Genomic DNA, 21,628 nt, shown 5'->3' on the forward strand with positions numbered 1-21,628 from the left:
ACCAGTTCTGGAAAACTATTGTTGAAGTTGATGTCTAAGAGCCATGATCATGTTAGCTGTTTATTTCTGAATTGGTTACACCTGATACAGTATTATTGGTGCTGCTCCTTGCTGGAGGGGAGTTTCCTTTAAGTTAGGTCTATCTGTCGGCCTCAGAGAACAGTCTATTCTTTAGGTGAATTCTTCAAACATAGATCGTATGGTGCATAAAGCACTCTGTACTTTATAAGACATTGTGAATTATTCCACTATTTACTTCATGTTAGACCTAACAATGTTATTGCATTATGAGTCTTTTGGCCAAATCCTATGCAGATCATGGGGTTTACTGATGATATTCTTTAAATCATGTCACTATATATAACTTTAATAATATACAGTATGTGAACCGAATACCCAATACATAAATAATGACTAACAATGTTACAATGGGAAACAAAATTTTAAGCAACTTCAATATGTATTGAATTCAATATACTGTATATTGAATTTAAAATATTTAATTATGAAGCTTCCAAAAAATATTAAAAACATATATTTTAAACAATTGATGATTTCACCGATAACTCTTTTATCACTCAACATCTCACTCGGTTTAAGCAACACTAAGCAGCAAAACCTTATCATGAAAATCTCTATCACCATGTTTTTAGGAGCCACATACTCCCTTTTTATTTACGATTGTTTAACATTACAAAAAAAGTAAACGGCGAAAAAATATGTTTTTCCTTGGCACTGTGATGTATAGGTAGTAGTAGTCATAAGCAGATTCAATAGGATGGGTAAAAAATAGAACACTTCATGATCGTCATTGTGCTGCCAACATTCAACACGTACCGCACATGAACCTCGGTCCACACTCCCCTTGGCACTGATGGACTATACAAAGGTAATAATTAAGGATCAGGAACAGTGTCCTTAACACTCAAGCAAAAAGTCGCTGGAAAGGAAAAATCACTCAACACTTTGCGGTTGTGGCAGTATTTTCGAAGGGACTCCTCTCGTCAGGCCTCCTGTAACAGTTCCCATCTGTGTGCGTCTCTGGAGTGTGTGTCCGGGACTTCACCTTGCGGGCGGGGTTTAGCAAGAGCTGCAGCAGATCTGCCCCTCAGCGGCAGGAAAGAACGCCCCTGCAGCAAGAGACACTCTCTGTCTCAGTCCTGGCTCTCTTGCTGCCCGGCCAGCACTCAGGCAAACGTTTTCCCAACACCTGTCCCAGCTCCCTGCGGCACACTGCATTTTTCCCAAAGTCCCTGTCTTCAGCACCCATCCAGGTGAGGCAGAGAAAAACATCCGCCCAACAGCTGGAAGACGACTAGATGAATGCGAGTCTCAGCTTCTTTTGTCTGCTGCTTTCTTCAGATTTAGGAGTCCAAACAATACCGTTTGCTCTGTCCACCGAAAAACTATTCACGTACCCTTTTTTTCCCCATTACGATCCTACTATATGCGAGAGAGACAACTTGGCGAGGTTTCGGCGAAACAGATGGCCTGCGTCAGCTGCACTGAGACCTTCAAACAGGCGTGACCAGTCTCAGTACTGCAACTGCTTGATGGAGTTTATAACAGAAATTCGGGAGGAAGGTTAGATCTTAATTTCTCACAATTCCTCTCACCTATGTATGTAGGTTTCGCAGCCGGGATGTCCCATAGTGTGTTTCTCTCATACCCCTCCCGCCATCTTGTCTACACCCTGGCTCAGTCCTCACAATACAGGGGGGTCTGGTCAATTCTCTCCGCCAGGTGAGCTACGCCAAGTACACTCTGCACATCTCATCTCTCTCTCGCATTTATTAGGATCTAAACAAATTACTCAATATACTGTACAGTCAATGAGTTAGTGCTCATAAGGCTGATGTCTAGAAATATACATTTATCAGAATATCCAAATGTTTTTCAAACAGTCTATAAAGTACACTAGATTCCAACAATACAGCTACATGATACATCTTATACAATAGGTGCACATGGAGTGCACAGTGTAATACAAAATTCCAGTAGTACTGTAATGTCTTTTAAAGCTCATCTGGTTACTGTTTTACAAGTGAAAGTAGATAATGTAATGACAACAGAGAACACATTCTAATAGCAGGGTTGCTTGCCCACATTTTAAGGTGCCATCATAAAACTTCACAGAATAGAATGCAGAAACATCAGTGTTAAAAGCTTTGATTTATTTGCAAGACCCTAAGGCTGATTTTGGTTTCTAATAGCTGCCATTACCAAGGACAAAGGTTAAACTTTCATCTCACAGCAACTAAGTCGAGGTCTGCTGCACAAGGCTCTTCCTCGAGTGTTGGGTTTGTCTGAGGGCCATTAGAGACATTCACACACTGTCAACAGTCAGCACTCCTCAGCTTGCTTGACTTGTCACACCTCACCTGCAAAGCCGTATTAATCAAAACCCAATACAAAGTGAGCAAGTTATAACAGAATGTGAAAAGTTCTTATTACAGACTGTGTCAGCTAATGCAGGTTTAAGTTATACCAAATCAATATGAAATTTAATACCTGACATTGAACAGTGTTTAGGAATTTCACTAGAAGCCATCAACTACTATATCACATTGCAAACTGACATGACAGTTATGCTTTTTTGAATTAGCGATAAACTGCTGTGTATCCTTGCAAATTATTTTCAATCTGAAATGCAGCTTTGTACAGTATAAATAGGAGGCAAATTATTTTAGCTTATAAATTTCTTCTGTTGCAAAAGTTAGATAAGTTATGCAGCAAAGCAATATACTAGTGAATATATTGTTAAACATATTTCCATTCACACATTACCCTCTGACAACTGGAGGATCCATACTGTCTTCCAAGCACCACCAGTAACCTGATTCTCTTCTTCTGAAAACATCCTCTGGCAGGGCTTATCCACCCAATTTATTACGCCCAAGAATAACATCCTTCTGCTTGCTTGAACTCACTTGACTCCATTCAAACTCCCAAGAGAAAGGATATGTATATGTTAAGTGCTTAAGCAAGCTTACACATTAGTTAAGTGGATTATTGTTCTCAGTGATCCCTGTACCTGGGTGTTCCACGCTTAGGTGCCATCTACTGAGCTATACTTCACATATATCCGCGTGTAACAGTTCTGTATATTACCAAGAAGTCTCCTTATTTTGCAAAGCCTTTTCTCTCGCCGGTGTGGTCTCTTCAGTTTTTCAGCTCCATGCTGGACTCCTGTATGATCCTGTCGCAGACAAACACTGGTTAGAAACTGACCCTCTGTAAAGTCACCCACACGCCGGCCAAGGCGCCCTGGCTGTTCAGAACATCTCGGCGGCATCCCAGAGGGGACCTGCAGCTTGGCTTCATCTTGATCAGAGATCTTCTCACTGGACATACTCTATGTGCGGTTAAGGGATTGTTTAAAGGTCTTCTGCACATTTCATTTCTGATATTTCAAGGCATGGAAAATGTGTGTTTGCACCTACAGTAGAATGTGCACAAGACGTGGTGTGAGGACATGGCTCTGGAGCTACACAGACTTTAGCAGCACCGTAGACACAGAAACCTGCTCTTAGTCCGTTCTCATGCAAACTCGAATGTGCTTGTAACGATATCATTATCAAAGAGTATTTTTCAACTTAATCTGTGGGTTTGCTGGAGAGGTAGGGCTGCAGCCCAGCTCTGTTACTGCTGTGTTTACTTCTCACCTTTCTTCTGTGACAGGAGCATCCGAGAGACTGTTCCACAATTTGCACAAGATGTATCGATTTCACTTTGATGTCTCTCAGTTTATTTTTAATGTTCATAGAACAAATCATTTGAAAAATTGATCCTATTTCCTGAAAAATAAAAACATAACTGCAAATTTACTTTCATAAAACATCTCCTCATCCTTGTTCCTGTTTTTATTAAAAAATGTTTGAAAGCCTTAGTGGTTCCTAACTTACTTGTTACTTGGCAAGACAGGATTTTTCTTCGATGTCACACACTACATCTGGCAGGCCTACTTTGGTCACTCATATTTCCAAAACATACCAGCTCAACGCACTAAAGCGTGTATGGATATTTTTATTTCTTAATTCTTGTAAATCTCTTTGGAAGAGTAACAGTTGTTCACTCCAGAGACATTCCAAACGTCCAGTTCTAAGAATACATTTTAGACTTTCTATAGTTTTCTCAGAACGATATTCATAACCACTTTCCTTTCACAGCCATCTTTACGGGAACATGTGAATCATACTGTAGTACTTCACTGCCAGCTCTGAGAGTTTGGATATAAAGGGTAGATGGCAGTACAGAGCAGGTCTTTTCTTGAGCAGCCAATGGAAAGTGGAATAATCATGCTGTTCTAGTTAACAATCTGGAATCCAGTTATGATTTTGTAATGGATGTTTCAGTTTTTAAACTTATCTAAGTTTTACGTATAATACAATTCACATTCCGATTTAGACGAACTGTATCTCTTGTCTCAGTAGGATCTGCGTTATCATATTAACAGCACAGTTTGCCTAACCATAACATAAACTCCTTAGCAGAGACTTAAACAAGCAACTGCAATGTTCTGGCGGTAGTGTATTCGCACTCCAATAAGCTTCCATTTTTTGGTTTAAATGTGTACATCTGAACAAAAACAAATTGTTACTGTATACATTTTATAAGAACATGTTTTTAAACTGAATTACTGCATAATTAAGGGTTTATTAACCCACTACAATAATGAACATTGAGGGCTAATTCTTATGTAGCATATGTACTGACAGGCTCCTTAGATTTCTGAAAATAAAACAGTGTTCCTTGGTCCTTAAAACCAAGTTTTTTTTAAGCAATAAAGGAGAATAGTTGTGAAATGAATTTCCTTGCTGGAGCACTCTGTGCCTGACCAAACGAGGAATGTGGAGCATGTCTGAAAAAAAAAAAAGGTGCAGGTATTTTAAAAATGCACACAGCCCTTCAGGAAAGGGTTAAAACAAATATTTTCCTTACGTTATCTTCTTCACATGAATATGTGTGATTATCCTCGCAGTTTGTGTCCTCTGTGAGCTTTGAAAGACTTCTGTTCTATTAAAACAAAAAGAAGTGTTCCATTTACTTAGATTTATGCAAAGATCATCACTGTGAAATGAATCACAGCCCAGTTGGAATCCTTGCTCTGCAGTATGAGATCTACATGCTGGCCTAGAGTGTTCCTTCACCCTGCCATCAATCCTGCTTGTCAGAGAGACCGGAGTCCCTCCACACACACCTACTGTGACTCATTGAGGAAGTAAGCAGCACCAGGAAATTCCAGTCCCCTTTTTTTTTTGGTTTTCTTTCATTCTGCATTAGAAGTGGATTATTTTTGGAAAGAAGAAGTAAGCTGATTTTAATTACAAGGACCACAAGAGGCAAAAGCCAAATATATAGTCTTTGTAATCCTGCATTTTATATGCCAGACTATAATGTCAAACATTAAGCTCATCGTGAGTGTAAAAGATTATCTAGTGTTTTTTATATAAAACAAACAAATGTAGCACACTCCAGGTTTAATTTTTTTTTGAAGAACAGGTGTGTTTTCCATATTTTGAAAGACGTCGATGTGTCAGTCCACCCTGATGCAGGTCTCTGTCAAGATGTAGTAAGAAGTAGTCCCGTTTTTACTCCACACAGAATTAACCAACAGGCACAACGACACGAGGGCCACACACACAGAGGACGGTTCTCACATGCTCCATACTTACAAGGTCGTCTATTAAGGGGCTAATAATGTTCTTGAAATCTTCAGTAATGGAATTCATGGCCTTTCGGTTTTCACAGGAAAATGCAAAAGACAACGGTATCAATGCCAGGATATAAATACTGAAGATATACCTATAGAGAACTGAAAAACAAAACATTATTAGCAACATGCAATGAGCACAATATCAGCAAATGCTCTGTTCCATTTCTTCAAAGCTCCATCATCCTTCATACTGATTTCATGAAAAGTAAAACATGACATGGAAACTGATTTATTTTGTCCATTTGCACTACAAAAGAAAAAAAAAGAACATTATAAATTAAGTGAATTTCTGCAGCAAAATCAGATTTTAAAATCATGCCAATCATGTTTTATTTTTACAAATTTGAGTGCACCTGACTTCAGAACCCCCTGCCTTCTGTCAATAACCAGACCTTAATGCCACATCTTCCAGATTTTGTAGAATCCTCAGTTCCAGAGGAACATCAGCTCACACAATGACTACGTCATGAACACCATTCCTCATTTGGGGACATCCTAAATGCCACTGGACTCACACGGTTAAAAGCTTTTGCTTAAGAAAAATAGGTTCTTGGTTCTTTTCGCGTACTGTATGTAAACAAACCTCAGATTTCGTTCTCGTTGAGTGCTTTTGATACTTGATACCCTTGGCCTTGCCCTTACTGCGTGTGCTCACAACTACACGTTATTCTCCTCAATTAATTTCTTTGTGCCATTTCTGCCAGATTTAATTCGCTGATCACTGATGGTTTTTTTTAAAACCCTAGTTGCAGGAGCTGCGACAGTTCGAACAGTACAACACTTAAACATCAGTATGTAAAAGCAAAAATGAATGCAGAAATGCAGGACTGAATACAGTATATCCTCAACAGCTACTGTGTTTCTGGAATACTGTACCTCCCATCCACTCTAGAATGGGCTGCAATGAGCACTCACTGTCGGAGCAGCACCAGAAGCGGAAGATAATATTTGTTTCCTTTTTAAAATATTACCATTAAAAAAAAACGAGTCACGCAAAGAATAAGTGAAGGCAGTAACTAGAGAAGAAATAATATTTTCCGCATAAAAACGAAGTAGCCTGGATTAAATACCAAACCCGAGAGTCAGCGCCGGACAGTACTGTACAATACACGTTGAGAAAGCTCCCACTGCTCGTTTTAATTGAAAATGAAATGAATCCCTAAACATCGTAAATTACCTAGAATTATTAAAATTGCTTATCACGTGACTGGTTCTAGGGTTTTTTAAAATGTAGGTTTCTGACGCAATATAAAAATATTTTCAATTATGACATTTTAAAATACTACACAATTATGCATCGTTGTGTATGTTATTTCCAGAGCTGAATACCTGGTAATAGCCTACTTTTAATGTTTTTTTTTCTTGTTAGTTTCGAACTACTGTGATTTTTCTAATAAACGTTTATTACTTGTATTACTTATAATTAAAAGGTTAGACACTCAGCACACGCACTACAAATACTCATAATTACTTACAAACACCTCTTGCCCTAAAAGCATTAATGATCTACAATACCTTCAGAAATAAACCCACTTTAAATCCAGGTGACTGGTTCTGTGGAATTGGTTCTGCACATTGGAAATGTAAATCTGCAGGTTAAATCAATATTACAAAAACACACAGAGAGAATTGCTGTGAAGAAAATATACTACAATTGCCCCTTAAGAACCTTTCCATAATTATTTCACAATGCGCTGAACCGTAAAAAAACAGCTCCATAGAAACTTCATCATTAATTTAAACATATAATCTCTGCGACAAAAAAACGGATTACAAAGTGTCTTTTCATTCCCGTTCATAATGAAACTTAATGGAAATTCCCGTAAAATCCTAGTTTCCTTCTCTTTTAAAAGGAAGTCCGTAAAAAAACATATAGCCCTGGAATTCCCCTGTGCTGTGTATATATACCCTCCAAAGCAGCCGCTCCAGTCTCCTTACAATCTGTGTCGCGGAAAGGCGGACCCAGCGAAAGGCACTGGGACTCTTCAGAAGGATGCATGAGAAACGAAATTCGCTATCAAATGCTGGTAGGTTTTTTCCCACTGCGGTGAATTACTTTCTTCTTCACTCACATAAAGGAATTCCTCTGTATACAAACGGGTTGTTAGCTAACGTAAAAATAACACGGTCTTGTGTTAGATAAACTGTGCGTCACGCAACTGTCGCGCCTGGAGGACTGAAGTAAAATCCAATCTCTTTTAAGATTATTCACTTGTTCCACGCACTTACCATATGTCATTTTATGCTCATGTTAGCTAATGGACGGGACCAGGAACTCCCACTCATGTTTAGAAGTTGAACGTCAGATTCGCATTTCAGTTTCATACATTGCAATCTCGATTCTCATGAAGTAGCAAACTCCATGCGTTCCACGCTGCCGAGTCTCGCAGTGAAAATCTTGTGCTCTTATGCGTTGTGTCCGGTGCAGTTTTCTCTGCGCTCCAGCAGGGATCTACATCAAGGAACTTCCGTCATTGCTATCCCATTACTTTCGCTTTCACGTCTGAGTGCTTGCTCTCACTGAGTTCTTGCCCTGTCACATTCTGTAAACAGTTAACAGTACTGCACACTGGATGTGCAGCGTGCAGCACCGGCTGCACCACATTCAACTGACTTGTTAATATATAGCTCGGGTGGGGAGCTGCGTCAGCATGCGTAGTCTGCAAAGGATCGAAGAATAGGTTTATTCTATGCTGAAAAGAGAAGAAAGAAAACACAACGTTTCGGCCGTAGAGCCTTCTCACACCAGCTCAGACCTGAAGAAGGCTCCAGGGCCGAAACGTTGTGTTTTGTGTTAATATATATACACCTTCAACAGTAATGATCAACATTCGCAATTTCCAAATATTTAAGTATCTGCAGCTATGAGGTGGAATATTAAAAAAATGGTAGCAGCCCATACAGTACGTGCATCCCTTCAAACATACACTTAGAAGTGTTAAAGACAGTTGTGGCTTTAAATCTTTGAATCATGATATACTCCATGCAGGACAGCATATTTTTATTTTAAATAATGAGGCATCTTCAAAAAATGTGTTCCAGCAACACAGAGTTGTGTAATATATTGCATACGACTTGGGTGGCCAAAACTAGGTCCCGTTCCACATTTTAAGAGCAAATTGGAAAACAGGCCTGGAATGGAAAACTGAGTCATCGTTCTCAATCCTGTGCACCTTAGAGCAGGTGCAGGAGGCACAAGCTCATGGGAGTGTGGAACAGCTTTCCCAGCCCTGTTGTTGAAGCCCAGAGCCTGGCTCATTTTAAGACTCGGTATGGATGAGATCCAACTAGTAAATGGCCTGACTGGACCACATGGTCCTTCTGAGCCCTTTCTGATGTTCTTCCTGTCTGTTCTTATACCATTGCAATTGAAATAACTCGGCAGTTCCCACCCCTGGTGCTGTGGCCTCAGCTGCTTGTTTCATTCTAGTGAAGCTCTTAAACTAACCAAACCTTTAACTCAACTTACAAGTTGCTCCTAAGATATATTTTTGCTGATGGTATTTTCCCCCTTTTCACTTAACTGTAGCACCTGGCGTTAGTGTTTACTGTAAGTGTTTTGGGTTGTAGTCTTACTAATTTACAGTAAGTCATGTTTATTCTGTTTGCATGTTAGGTGTATCAATATTATATCTTGATATCAGACCTTTTAGGAATTATTATAATTATAACTAATTATTAATTAAATACCAACAAGATGCCTTTTTTAAAGGGGGTGATGACTTTGAAGAGCACAGTGATATTGTGTCATTACAAATGTTTGTTCCTTCTGATTTTACTGTAAACCTAATTATTGTTGCATGACCACAGCAAGCCTAGATCTTCATCTTCCCATCTCAGTGTTGACCTGTCAACACTGCAAGGAAGGGAATGGAATGTATTTGTGCTGGTTCTCCAGTGGAGCTCACAGCGCTGGGATCCTGGGTTCAGTTCCTGGCGTGCTGTTTGTGTGGAGTTTGTATGTTGTATGTTGTCCCTGTTTTCATGTGGGTTTTCGTTGGGTGCTGCAGTTTCCTCCCAAAGTACAAAGACATACAGCGCTTGTCGGTTAATTGGCTCCTGGGAAAATTGGCGAGAGTGTGTCTGTGTGTGGCCTGCAGCGGACTGGTGTCTCCCCCAGGGCGTACCCTGCCTTGGCTCCTGGGAAAATTGGCGAGAGTGTCTGTGTGTGGCCTGCAGCGGACTGGTGTCTCTCCCAGGGCGTACTCTGACTTGGCTCCTGGGAAAATTGGCGAGAGTGTCTGTGTGTGGCCTGCAGCGGACTGGTGTCTCCCCCAGGGCGTAACCCTGCCTTGGCTCCTGGGAAAATTGGCGAGAGTGTCTGTGTGTGGCCTGCAGCAGACTGGTGTCTCTCCCAGGGCGTACCCTGCCTTGCGCTCGCTGCCTGCTGGGCCGGGCTCCGGCTCCCCCATGGCCCTGAATTAGAGAAAGAGCTGAGTAAATGGGTACAGGGATATTTTAATTCTTACTTACCTTTTACAAGGAAGAGTGTTCATGTGACAAAGAAAAGTCAGGTGTTGGCCAGACAGGGTAATGACTGACGTACATTAGCAGCTTTGAGAAAGAAATGACAATTTAAGAAACAGTGCTCACTTTAGTGCAGAACTCATTTATAGAAGGTTGGTGTATCTCTCAATTTTAACAGGGAAAGCAGTGCTTTACCTGAAATGAGTAAAAAAAAAAAAATAAAGATTAGAAGCCGTCACTCTATCACGGAGATGAACGTTTTTCAGTTTCACAAACATCAGATGTAGTAAGGCCACAATATAATTCTCTAATCCAACTCCAAGCGCTCCAGACAGCGCCATGTGGGGAGACAGTTTCTTTTTCAACAAACACTGCCGAAAACAAAATGAAAACTGGTGCATTCAAAGGAAAAAGAAACGCACCACGTTGTAGATTTAATGCACAAGATTGTGATATGCGTCCAATTTTCTCCAATACACGAAATTGTGACATGGCTGTTTAAAAATCCAACCAGCAAACCAGCATTCCTGGAAGGTTATTAGGACAGAGGGGCAACTACAGGTATATATACTGCATTCGAGCAACAATGTGTCAGGAGCATAATGACACAAATAATACTGTACTGTACGTCCCGGGTCACCTTTTCCCTTGATAATACCAATGAAGTCTTTCATAAATTGACAGTTCGTTTCAAACATACCCGTCGTGGTTTTTATTTGACTTTGCGTCACCTACAGCGCACAGGGAAGAAAGGTAACAGGTTTTAAATTCAGTCCAAGGACTTCTTGAATTGCTGGGGGGTGAATTTGTCAGAAGAGTGAAAGATTTCAGCAGGCGATGGAAAGGGACTGAACAACATACGTAGAGGTGGTTGTGTCGTACCCACAAGGAAGAACATAAATCGCCGAGAAGGGTTTTGGCAAGATGTCAGCCGAACATTTTACATGGCTAATGTTCACATTAAAATGATTTTAAAGCGACTTCTCCCCCTTAGCTGTATTATTTTAACACATTCTATTAAGGACAGCCTGTGCACGACCTTTTCTCCTAGAGTTTGGCTTTGTTGTGTACCGAAGCACATTTTGGTTTTGCTCAGTGCTCGGTTTCTTTATATTTTTTTCAAGTTTTAAATCTGATGTTCTTGACACCTGTTTTCAAACCCTTATAGTTTATAGCGTATTTATTCCGCGCATTGATGAATAACTGTTTGGTTATAGGTTACAGACATTTAATATTTTATGCGATTCATTGGAAAACATAAAACATTTTTATGTTTATTGAGACCATGTGACAATAATGACCTTGCTTTTGGCACTCACACTGCAGTTTGATTTTTAACGAAATTTTGCTTGTAATTTTAATGCCTGGAGTGTAATCTATACTCTTTTACTTTCTAAGCGTTCGTCTTATTTTTAAAACTATTACCTTAAATATCAATCAAACTGCTTTAGGAAAAAGTGATAATAGCGACTCATTAGCTGACATTTGACCAAGTTTTGTGGGGCATTTTATTTTATAGCGGATCTTCCAGACATCTTGTGACATATTTCAGCTGTCACTACAGTAGATTCGACTCTCGAATTTTGTATTTCGATCACTCTGTATAATAATGTCAAAAGAGTACGTTTCTAAATAAAATATTTATATTTCATAGTACACTAAAAATAAAAAATAAATGATGTACCGTATGTGAACGAATTGAAGAAAAATTAAGTTCTTATCATACACGTGAGTTCAGTTATAATATCGTTCACAGCCTAATAATTCAATGAATCATATAGCATGAACGTACACAGTTCAAAATTCATACAGAACGCTGTTAATTCTTAATTCAGTACTACGTTCGTTATGATAAGCAATCAGCTACCGTATATTTTACGGTTTTGTTTCTTATTTATACTATTCTTGTAATATTGTAAATGACAAAAACAATACAATAATTATTGTAAATATGCAGAGGCTGTGAAAAATATTACACAAATATATTCATTTCGGTAACACTTTACAATAAATTGCGGTTCAAGGTTAATGATGGATTAGAGCAGCAATATAACGAACTGAAGAATCCGTCGTTACCTCGTATATAATTCATATGAACCGCGGAAATAAAATCAGTTCATGTCCATTTACAGTAAAAAACAACATGCTCGAAGGTTTTATCTTTATGTCAAATGCTTCAAAACATTTTCATCTCACTCTTCCTCGTGAAGATCTTTGACTTTGCGTTGTTTAAATAATTTTTTTAATTTACGCTTTACATGAATGCACGAATGAATTAATGTGTTTTTTACACATTTTGTTGTTTGGTTGGCGATTGTACGAGTTTTGTGCATGTTTTATTTTGTACTTATTTATTATATTTGTATTTGTTCCAGTTTTTTTAAAATAATTTAATTAATCTTTTCCCTTGAAATTGTTTTTTTTATTTTTTTTTGAAAGTCACACTAGTTCAGATCTATAGAATTATTTTAAATTAAGATACACTAATATCAGGCACATTGATTACGGTGTATTAACACTAATCGTGTATTTACACAGTAAGTATGAGGCATTTGCATTTTGAAATACAAATATTTACATATGAATCATATTCTAATATAGCAACTGAATATTGTAATTATTACAAAAAATACACGAGTTACAAATACAGAATGACAAGAATGGCATTTTGTAATTACGGATTCAGTCGGGATTTTCTTGTGTAATTACCAATATGGTAAGGTTCAGCTTTATTAGCAGTATTTTAAAATGTAAGTACTGCATGCTTCTAAATATAAAATAGTACATGTTGCTAAATTAATAATGACATAATGCAGTTACAATAAGTTCTATGTACAATGAGTTCTGTGTACAATACATATATTTAGTTTATCTAAATACCATAGAATTACAAGGTAATAACAACCGTTGAAACACTTTAATGTTCCTGTATTTTGAATCAAATATTTAATCAAATTATTTTTATGCATGTCATAATTGAGACTACAAATCTTAAAGGTGATGTAATTGTTCCTTTGTTTAAAATCATTTTAGTTGAAATCTCTGAAGATGTTCAAAGGCCCTGCACTGTTGCCAGTGTTACAGCTGTCCCGCAGGCCAACCGTCTGTAATGAATCACACCCAGTCATGCTAACTTAAAAATTATCGAAGGCGTTGAAAAAGTCAACCCGCCAGGCCTATGTGTCAGCCTTGAGTTGCCAGGACCTCCCTGTCAGCCTCGGCTTGTCAGCTCAGTGAGACTGAGAGAAAAAGCACCAGCTACCATTTGTTGCTCAGCCTCCTGCAGTCGGTACCATACACCAACCGTCTTGTCATGGTGGAAAGCGATACCGAAACTTAGACTCTCCAAATGTGGGTGTCCACACTTCCTGTGATGTGGGTGAAGCATGAGCCATTGACTTTCAGAAGACGGCGGGGGATAAATGAAAGATTTTCCGATTTCGGATTTCATCTTTTGTCGGGGCAGTGCTCCTGTCCATGCAGTGCAGAGGAAGCTGACTGTGTCTTGGCTTGGGCTGAGCTTTAAGACCTTTTTGCCTGTGCGATTGGAGAGCTGGATCATGGTACCTGGTTATGATGGACTGCTTTTGTGTTCCTGTCCCAGAATGTCAGTGAACTATGGATATGACCTCCTGATCTAGCATGGGTAAATACAGTTTCATTATTTTGGGGCAGTTTCAGAGATCAGCACTGAAAACATTGAAGGAGCTGCACACTAGATACACTCTGCTGGGCTATGTCAGTGCAGTGCAGTGCAGTGCAGTGCAGCAGTGTCTTCAAGACTGTCCTGTTATTTTATCCTTCTTTTGAAGTGCCAGCTATTGCTTGTCAATAAACTACTGAAAAGGACCATGTTTGACTGCTAGAAGAAGATAAGATAAGGATTAAAAAAAAGGTCATTCAGCCTTCTAGCTCACTTGTTGGTTCTTGGCAAGCTCCTGTCTCTGAGTATCTCAGCAGGAAATGAGCACATATATCAGCGTCAACTCCATGGCACCCCAGAGCCTTGTGTGAAGCAGTGCCTACTCTTCTCGGTCTCCTTCTCTCTTCACGGCAAACAGTGTTGAGCTCTTGTGATTGCAGAGTAACCATATCTTTTTCTTAATGCACTGACACAAACTGCACACAAATATTGTGATTTAAATTGTCTATGGTTTAATTTTATGACTCAGCAATTATTCCATTATTATTATACAGTACATGTAAGAAATGGAGTCATACTTTTGTAACCAGAATTCCTTACAAAATACACGTGCACTCACATTAGATGCTAATATGTGTCAGTAAATTATTGTATGACAGATTTCTCATATGAGTAAGTGGGTAAGTATAATGAGAGTAGATCAGTGTGCACTAGATTAACTTTTCAAGCTACATATTTAACTCACTGAAGAGTAGTAAGTAGCACCTGACTATCCAGTTACACCATTTTACTCTCATACTACCACATTGTTACCAAATGGACTAAAGTCTTTTCTGTACCTTTATTCAATGTGAGCTCTCCACGGTGCTGAACTCTCTGGATTTTTTAAAATATAAACATATAACTGCAACTTCATTTACATATTTATTTAATATGGTAAATGGCAAGTATATTTTTAGATATTGTTGGCTACAATGTAATGGAAAAATATTTTTGGGCTTTTCTTTTTTATGAAATTTATAGACATTTTATTCCTGCTACTTTTCAGAACTGTTAGGAATGAAGTCTGGATGCAGACAAATATCCTAGCATTTTCTTTTCTTATTATGTTTGGCTTTGCTTTTATTTATATTTGGGCTGGATGTTCTTTAGAAATGATCTTTTCTGGACTGCAATATGTGGAAAAACGAAACACTAAAAAAAACATCTAAAATATTCTAAAGATTCTATATAATACATGGAAGATATGAAGTGAAGTTGAACAGGATAATAACAGACAAGCCAGTCTCACCCAGCTGTTTTAACTTCCTGACTTTTGCTGTATGTATACCTCTCGCACACGCCTCTACTCACATCGTTGTCACACTCATCCCTCCTCCGCACACTGTAGGTAGGGTTGGCTCACTCCTAGATCCTAATGTGGCCAGCGGGCTGCCTCCTTACCATGCTGATTAAGCCAGAACATATAATATTTAAATTCTCAACCGACACTGACAGAGCCTCCAATTCTTGGCTGTTGTTATTCGTTGTGAGATATGCTGTTCATGCAAAATTGTTTAGGGGACTGTCTCTAAATCAGGCAACATTCCTGTAATATTACAGTGTGGCCTAGGAGAACTCTGAACTGCAAGGCTCTCCTTTCCCTCTGTTTGTCTGCAGATACCAGCCAGCCTGCTTTTTTGGGCTGGTTTTGTGCCATCCTGAAACAGAAAAGAGATGGAAAAGAGGAGCTAGGAGCAGTGGGAGACGCTCTGAGGGAAGGCAGGCCCAGGAGGTGCAGTGAGTGCAGCCTAATCTGAAAGAAATAAAGGGTCACTCGTCAGTCAATGAGTAGAGAGCTTCTAAATTACCCTCCTGGGCAGGCATAGCTAGATTTCACAGAATCTATGAATGAGCTGCCTCACATATGAGAGATGGAAATAACGTCCTATTAACAGTGCAGGCATCTTTATCAACAGCTCCGACAAGAGGCTGGAAACTCTTACCTCAGGCAGTAACATTGTGAAGCTGCTGATCTCCACTAAAGAGCTACACCTCAATTTATGGGAAACAAGTTCGTTGACAGTTTGGGAGCTAAGCTCCTGGCACTGGACTTGAACAGGTTCAGTTTGCTCCGGTATTCAGCTAAAGCAGCTGGAATCAGAATTACAGGAATCTTAGCCAAAACAACCTGAACTTCTTTCAGTCGCATACTGTATGTTACGGTAGGCTTGTAACAGCCATTCGTCATTTGTGTTCTACAGGAAACTGTAAAACCCAAGTATTTCCCAAATGGAAAGCCCATGTGATGCAGGGACCATTATTTTGGTAGGAGTTCTGGTGAAGAGCATCAGTACAATGAAACAGTGAAATACCTGAGTGAGTCACTGAACAAGATTGTTCTTGTCTTCCGGCAGTTTGTGATTCATTAAGAAATTATTTTATCCACCCAGACATTTTGTAGTTCATTTGTGATGCTTAAATGGACATATTGTACAGTATGTGTGTAGTTTTTCAAAAATTAAAAAATATTTTAAAATGTTGACAGACTTATATATCATTCATTCACTAAGGATGTTATATAACAGAGGAAGTAATGACATGTAAATACACAAACTACTTTTTTCAAAATGGTGTAAAGAATCCGAAGTGTGATCTTTCCCCTGATGTTAGTAGTTTTAAATGTGTATGTTGCACATATTAATGGCTTTCTTAGAATGAGGAAGGCAAATCTGGCTTCAATCCCAGTTATGGGACCACTTCCTCGTTAATGTGAGCTGCACAGGTACCTGTTCAAGCGTGAGAAGACATTAGAAATCCAGGGATCAGAAGAGTTAGCAACTGGCAGCATTCCTGCTCAGTGTATTCAGCTGATTCAGTAGTCCAATGCAGGCAGTTTTCCTGCCAAAAGGAGGGCATGCTCGGGCACAACCATTAATTTCTGATTAATGTCTGTAGTATAACAATATGTTTTTCTGCATTTTTGGTGTTTATTTTGCAATAGCATTCTTCCCCTTGCAAAGCAAATACCAGTCACTGTGCATTCACTGGATCCCAGTTTAGCAAAAAAAAGTCTTTATTGCCCTCTGGATAGAGGATTGTGTTTTTATCATTATAAATTGTAATTGTTCTTCTCGTGCACTGCATACATATCCATTCTGTTGAAAATAATTATAAAATGCGTTTACTAGATGTGAATTACAAGGGCTCTGGAATCGTGCTCGAGGTTTAGATGAGACAAACCTTCCTTGCTTGAGATGTTCAGGGAAAAGCAGCAGATTGAGAGGAGAATGCCATTAAGCGGAAAGCCGAGCATGCACATAAAGACGTTTGCTGATAAGGTCTGGCCAAAGGTTCAAGAAGTGATGAGCGAAAGAAATGGCAGAACTCCAGGAGTGAGAGGCAGTAGTACCAGCTTACAAGAGCATCAGATGACTGTCAGGGATGACTCGCTAAGGTAACAGGAGGATAGTCCCTACTCCATACCTAAAGAGTAAAACGAGTGGCGAAGTCCGAGTTGGGTTCCGAGGTCTGTGAGGAAAAAGGCAAGAGAGAAGGTATCCAAGCCAGAGAAGGGCAAGGCTGAGGTCGAAGTCGAGTAGGCAGATCCAGAAGTCAGAAGGAGGAGAACAACGAGTGGGTTTCCAAATCCGTGGGGCGAGACAGTAGGCGAAGTCAAGGTAGAGATCCCTGGTAGGTAAAGAGGAGTCAGAAGGCCAGGAGATATGACAGCAAGGCAGGTGAACTAAAGTACAACCAATACCAGGTGAAAACAGAAGGTTCAGAGGGGTTTAAGTACTGTGTGAAGAAGAAGGTGCGTTGATTGAGGAAGTGTCGTGGTTGGCCGATTTGCAGGGGCGGTGTCGTTTGGCAGAAGTGCTCAGGGCTGGAGTGTAGTTAGTGTGGGTGCGTTTCCATGTGAGAATGCGGTGAGTAGAGGGCGTGACAATGACAACGTTTTAATGACAAAATAAGGGGGAAAAACTATGGTAATTTCTCGGAGAACTGGAGAAAACTAGCATATATCAGAGCTGTGAATTACAAAGAGTTTGAATTTGCTCCACAGCACAGTGGTCAGCATTGGTGCCTCTGAGTACTGGGGCCCTGGGTTCAATTCCTGGGGTGCTGTCAGTGTGGAGCTTGTTTGTTCTCCCCCATGTTTGCATCCTTCGCAGGCTTGTGTTTTCTTGACACTTTCCCAATTTCAATAAAAATAATTATACCCTTAGTATTTTAAACCGTGTATACCAAATACTGCCATTTATTTGTAAGACAGAACAGGATGTTCTATGACACATACTGTAGCACAGGCTATAATCTCCACCCATTCGCTGTGAAATCACCGAAAATCCATTGCTAAAATTAACTTTTTCCAGTAAGCTGGAGTCACAAGAACATGGCTCTTTGTATAAAGAGTTCTGGCCCTGGGCTTTGTTTAACAGCACGTGTGGTCAGTCAAAACCTTGCCAGCTGTTTTCTGTTGAAGAACAAGACTTCATCTATCTCACTTTGTCCCAGGCAGGGGTCCCGAACCTTTTGGAAGGAGGTTGAGAACTCATGGCATGGTTAATTTGCATCTCATGACCCCACAAGAGGCCTAAACAAAACCAGGACCCTTCAGCCCTGCAGGATACCTGAGTCTGCCCTGGGCCAGAGGAGGAGCAGGGAACCATGACGAGGCAAAGCACGCTGGCCCTGCTGTGTGGCAGTGCTTGGCAGAGGGAGACACTCCAGGACCTCTGTGGAAACTGGAGAAAACAAACAGAATAAACCAGATTAGCCAGAAAACACAGTTCCTCCACAGATTCTAAACTACAGGGAAAATGCTAAATCTTACAGAAAAATGTGTTCTTAACAGATTTAGGATTTAACCTTGCTGACTATTTTTTAATGCTTTCTTTTAAGTCTCAGTCTCAGTGAACCCTTGGTTTAACAGAATACCTGTTAAATACGGGGAAAGGGGTGTCCATTTTTTCTGAATGTTCAAATCATTTTTTTAGCCCATAAACACCATTTATGTAACAATATACTGTATATATACAGTACATGCACTAAATATAAACTTTCTGGATCTTTTTTTTTGGACAATTGCAAAGAACAACATTAATGAAATGTTTTCCTGTGCCCATTTATTATAAATATACAAGCAATTTATTTCAAGTTTTGTAAATACTTTTAAAAAAATTCTAAAGCATACAAAACACAAAGATTACCCATCGTAAGCAATTGACCTTCCCCTATAGGGCAACACTGATAATTAAACCCATGCAGTATTTATTTTTACATTGCTTTATTATTTGTGCATTCCTTCATTATTTTGGCGAACGTTTGGTATTTCTGATTTTACAGACAAAAAGCAGATTTTGACCATTAAATCTGAAGTCCATTAACAGAGGGTTTACTGTACTTCAAATCTTAGCCGGTTACTGTTGCAGAGCAGAAACAAATCTGAAAGAGAACTGTGAGGCAGAAGGACAAAAGGTCACTTTAGTTTCATTATAAATACTGAATATACTGTATCGTAATGGTTGGTAAGCATCATGTTTATGTTGCTCAGTAGTTAATTAATGTGCTCTGTTTATTAAACAAGTTTCATTGCCATATGCAGCTCATGATCCTATACTGAAACACTTTCAGTGGGATGGATGAGATGGGATAAAGTTATGTTTCTTTTCTAAATTACTTCGTTCATCCCTTTATCTTGGAGGAAGACTGGATGGAAAACACTGCACACACACCACTTGCCATTCGACCTGTAAAGCAACTGTACAGTCAGCAACATTACTCAATGTTGAACAATCTTTTTTTTTCCCAGGGCAAGGAATGATCAACTCACTACCATATGATTCACAAAACAACTCATATACACGAAAAACTTATGAATGAAAACGGGAATGAAACTGGGATTGGATCTTGCACAAGCTTCTGTGATCTATGCTATTCTGTGTTTTTTCACACAGAAAATCTAGTTTCATTCTTGATTTTCCCAAGAGACGTTCTCTTTATCTGTAAGCCTCTGCTCAAAAATTAATACCATTGGTTGTTTTCATGCAAATAATTCCAATCATTTATTGTATCCTGTATATCTACTGAACAATTAGCTTTTGAATGACACTAGACTCAGCCTGCTCAGGCATAGCCATGTATACTCGAGGGACAAGACCTTTTTTCTGCATCGAAGGCTTTACATTTTGAACAGGTACAGGTTGGTACAGGTATTTTTCATTACCTGATCAAACATCTAGAAATAAAAAAAAACATTGAACATCAGAGGCATGAGGGCCATAAAGCCCAGTCTTGGCACACAGTGGATCAGATATGCTCTGAGTCTTTAGTGTCTCTTTCATTATTCTGGTTGTCCAGCTGCGCGATAAGTACAGTTGCAGTACAACAAGGGAATTCAAAGCATTCTTATTTTAGCTCTTTCTTTTGACCGAAGCTAAAATCTCTCTACTCCATGAAATCCTGTTTAGAGTAGCCAATAGCTTAAGAAGTCAGAGACTGTTAGGGCACCATGGTTCAGCACATCATTTATTCAGTGGTATGACATTAACCTAAAATAAACAGGCTTATCATCTCACTTATAGAAGATCATTATAACACCACAATTTGGAATAAGGTTCAGTTGTGTTTTGGTTGGGTGTGTGAAGTTGTCTTTATGAACCATTCAGGTATATTTATATTCCTCGATAGCTGGGTAGGATGTCAAGGCATAATCCACATATGAAAAACTATTTCGCTCCAGGAATTAAATGTGTTTAAAAATAGTTTTATTTGTTTCCTATAGGTAATGGAAGAATTTCACAGTGGTCTCTGTAGTGTGCCACTGCACAGAGGAGCCAGAACACTTTAAAATGCCCTTCACAGCGTTTTCTCAGGTGTGATATGTCTTGATTGGCTTCAGTTCTCACAGAAGAAAAAGGTCTGGCAGGCAGGATCGTGGAAAGGAAATACGCACATCTCCTACCCTTGGGCCACGAATTGGACTTTATTCAAGAATTGGGCTGAAGACATGGCAACTTGAAAGATTAATATAACAAAAATGTAGATGAAATTACTTTATATGATAGTTCTGGTGGAGGATATGGGTGTGGTAAAAAAGCAAGATCAGTCTAGTCTTGAGTAAGTGAAAAAAGGGAAGTTCATCTGACAGTTACTGTAGTTTGTGTCTTTTTGTGTGCAATGTGCTTCAAATAAAATATGCTTTACTGCTGTATGGACTGTGGCAAAATACATTTGTGAATAATCATTTGGTTTCAAAAGGTCTTGGCATATTAATCTGCTTGACTATGCCAGTCATCCTACTTAACACTTCTGTAATGGATGCACAAGTAATCTGCACACTCAATTTGATCGAGAATTTCACTGATATTGTGGAGTTATTGAACCACAGAGCACAGGGCTTCACTCAGGCACTCTCAAGCTGACTTGGTTTGGTTTTAACACAACTAATGTACTTTCAGTTTCCTTCAATATTTTTATTTTACTTAATTTCACATAAACTTCTTTATTTTTAGACCATGCAACTAGTGTAAAATATCAGCTCTGTTAAAGTGTAGCATTGATTCTTTTTCAAAATGGCAAAATTGGCAATAAGTAGAAGAAAATATATTTTGTTTGAAGGGTAGGTTTAAGGAGATTGGATTACTGTATATGGTGAGATTCAATGCAGATAAGGAGTTAATTGTTTTTGGGGGGTTCGTATAAAACATATACCCCCTGACAATATTATCTTTGCTTTCTCTGAATTTAATTATGTATAAAGATACACAAAATCCATAATCAGCACTGTGCAATAGCTTGACATTACAGAATGGAAATTC

At 39.1% G+C, this 21,628-nt stretch overlaps 2 long non-coding RNA genes across 2 annotated transcripts; one reads left to right on the forward strand and one right to left on the reverse strand.

Annotated features, from left to right (window-relative positions):
• Positions 1 to 484: 484 nt before the first annotated feature.
• Positions 485 to 8,380, reverse strand: LOC148657670 (uncharacterized). The gene is made up of 5 exons (XR_015941037.1): positions 7,946 to 8,380; positions 5,676 to 5,815; positions 4,942 to 5,016; positions 3,666 to 3,797; positions 485 to 3,199 (listed from the first exon to the last, which is right to left on the reverse strand). It is a non-coding gene; the product is annotated as an uncharacterized LOC148657670 (long non-coding RNA).
• LOC148657671 (uncharacterized) lies at positions 7,611 to 21,019 on the forward strand. The gene is made up of 2 exons (XR_015941038.1): positions 7,611 to 7,743; positions 20,593 to 21,019. It is a non-coding gene; the product is annotated as an uncharacterized LOC148657671 (long non-coding RNA).
• Positions 21,020 to 21,628: the final 609 nt, after the last annotated feature.

The sequence above is a fragment of the Lepisosteus platostomus genome, chromosome 8 (genome assembly GCF_059453375.1).
Source record: "Lepisosteus platostomus isolate fLepPlt1 chromosome 8, fLepPlt1.hap1, whole genome shotgun sequence".
NCBI classification, from domain to species: Eukaryota; Metazoa; Chordata; class Actinopteri; order Semionotiformes; family Lepisosteidae; genus Lepisosteus; species Lepisosteus platostomus.